The 2,786-nt window shown below is 37.9% G+C and overlaps 1 protein-coding gene across 1 annotated transcript in view; it reads left to right on the top strand.

The window, feature by feature from the left end:
• SLC35F2 (solute carrier family 35, member F2) overlaps positions 1-2,786 on the top strand; it is a 56,955-nt gene that overhangs the window by 47,456 nt on the left and 6,713 nt on the right. The gene's annotated exons all lie outside the window — the stretch shown is intronic.

Below are 2,786 nucleotides of genomic sequence, written 5' to 3'. Positions count from 1 at the left end.
TATTGCCCAGGCTGTCTTGAAATCCTGGGCTCAAGTGATCCTTCCACCTCAGCCTCCCAAAGTGCTGGGATTACAGGATTGAGCCACCATGTACAGGCTAAATAACGTATTTTTATGAAAAAAATTGTATTTTCCAAAATAATAAAAAAAAAATAGTGAGAAGATTGATACCGATTTACATTAAAAAATCTCTTCGATGTGTGGCTTAACAGAAAACAGCTGGATTCTCATATCTGTGCCTTTATTCTGCTTTGTGATAGCACGTTACGTTGTCTCTGGAACATTCTACTGCGCACTTGTAAGACAATGAAAGTAAAATGGTAATAGCATGTTAGTATTGTTGTAATAATAGTTTTGACCTTACGGATTCACCTCAAGGGTCTTGGGTCTCCTCAAAGGCCTTTGGATCACACCTTGAGAACTGCTGCCACAGAAATGTGACTTTTCTCAGCGTACCTTCCGGAAAGCCTTGTTGACCTGTTTGCTGTCTTTCCCCACAGTCATTTGAGCAAATAGTTAGGGTGTTGGCTGATACCTGCTGATTTTAGTTTCAGTAGGGGACATCAACTACATTTCTTTGTCTTTGTAAAATTTTGTATCCAGACAGAAATCCTCAATGCTGATTTACACTATTCCCAGGAATTGGCCATGAACTCACAACACTTAGCTAAATTATTGATACATTAAGTTCAATGAGTTCTCGGAAATTTCTGCTTAAGGAGCATAAACGCTTTTGCCTTGCAAGGTTAACATGTGACAGGAACCCAGTGTTATCTTTGCAGACTTGCTGGTTAAGGTATTTGTGGACTGAAGGAGTATTTATAGCTTATTGATAGTATCATGAAAAGTAACAAATGAGGGCTGGGCGCGGTGGCTCATGCCTATAATCCTGGCACTCTGGGAGGCCCAGGCTGGAAGATCGCTTGAGCCTAGGAGTTTGAGGTTGCTGTGAGCTAGGCTGAGGCCACAGCACTCTAGCTCAGCCCAGGTGACAGAGCAAGACTCTGTCTCAAAAAAAAAAAGTAACAAATGACAAAGTGAATCAGAGAAGTGGTCCTGATGGGCCCAGATTTTTTTTTTCTATGAGAGCTGAATTATCGAGGGCTACAACGTCAGTCTTAAAGGTAGTCAGTGAGTTTTTTTTTGCGGTGCTGTGGCTGCATTTCACGTGGCCACCACTAGGGGGTGATAGTGTTTCTATCCCGTAGTTCCAGGCCAGTTGGTAGCTATCCTTAGCTTCAGCAACTCTTAACTTTCATATGAAAAAGTCCTTTCGTGTGTCAATTTTTGGCCATATGACTTTAAACTACTATTTTCAGAACTGGAGCATGCAGTCTATAAATTCCTTTATAGTTCTTTTGTTTTATATTGCTTTACCCCTGCATGTCTAGCAGCTCACTCTTAGATCAGATTTTATTGTTTTTGGTCAAAGGTTGCTTCAAGACTTCCAGAGCAAAGAGGAGGTCTGCTATGATCCTCAGAGTAAATAAAAAGGCAGAAAAAAAATTTCAGAGCATAATGAAGATACCTAGCATTTTAGAAGTAGTTTTTAAAGACAATCATAATATATCCCCACTTTAAAAAATTATAGTATCTAAAATAACTTTGGCTTTGATTTTTTGAAGCAGACAGTTGAAAAAGGCTTAAAACTTTTTACACTTATCTGGATCACACCTTAAGCACGCTGCCTTCTGTGCAATTGATTTTGAGTAAATACTTATTGAATAAAGTAGCCAAAAGAAACTTCTTGTATAGATCCAGACCCAACAGGTAGAATTTACAAAACGAAAAAAGTAAAAGCCTCTAATTCAGGAGACTTACCTCACTGCATTCTCCATTTATTAGTTCTGATAACGATGCCTCCATTCAACCACCTGGCCTTAAGAAACACACATTTTTTCTTCTGAACACTTAAAAACCACAAAACCAAACAGGATGGGGTTTGAACATATTATATAGGTTTTCCCGCAGGTAAACTGTGGACGTTTTGTAGGATACCGTGATTACCTTTCATAATACCAACTTAAAAAGTTTATAGTACTCTAAATAGCCCTAACTTCACCTAATATTCATTGAATCATTTTTTTTCTACAAACATTATTAAATACCTGTTGTGTGGTGGCTGCTGTGCTAAGTATTAGATCTAAGAATTAAAGTCAGTGCCGGGAAATTATAGTTGACCGATCAGCTTGACGTCACTGGCTTTGCATTATCACTGAATCCAGGGAAGACTTTCCTGTCTTGGGGAGAATTCCTCAAAGCATCTCAGGGTTGAAGGTTAAGAAGTAGTAACTGAACATCTATAAAAAAATTAACATGTTAAAACCACTGGTGACCCACAGAAGCCCGCAGCTGGATGTGACCAGCAATCTACCTAATACTCATTTCAAAAACCTATTTAGTTTTTCCTTTCACTTTTGGGAGTGAATCTTACTTTCTTTTTCCTCTCTTTCTCTCTTTTTCCCTCTCATCTTTTTTCTCTTCCCCTTCTCCAGCCCATTCTGTTTTCTTATTGCTTTTCTCTGTTAACCCCTTATTTGAACTCTTTTTATTGGGTATAATATGAAATTTAAGCTAATTTAAAAATATTTATTGCTTGAATAAAATAGTGTGTCCCCATTCTTCACTTTAAAATCAGGTTAGCAGGACCATTCATAAGTTGAGTTTGCTTGTTCCATAAAAAAAAAAAATCTGGGATATGTAATTACACATTCGTTGTGCTATATAATTTCCCTAATTTTTACTCTACCATTGTTGGTCAGTCATTAGCTACTTTCTTTCTGTGC

The sequence above is a fragment of the Propithecus coquereli genome, unplaced genomic scaffold, assembly GCF_000956105.1.
Source record: "Propithecus coquereli isolate 6110/MARCELLA unplaced genomic scaffold, Pcoq_1.0 Scaffold6, whole genome shotgun sequence".
NCBI classification, from domain to species: Eukaryota; Metazoa; Chordata; class Mammalia; order Primates; family Indriidae; genus Propithecus; species Propithecus coquereli.
The sequence above is the reverse complement of the archived record's forward strand: the minus strand, read 5'-3'. Positions and strand labels throughout refer to the sequence as shown.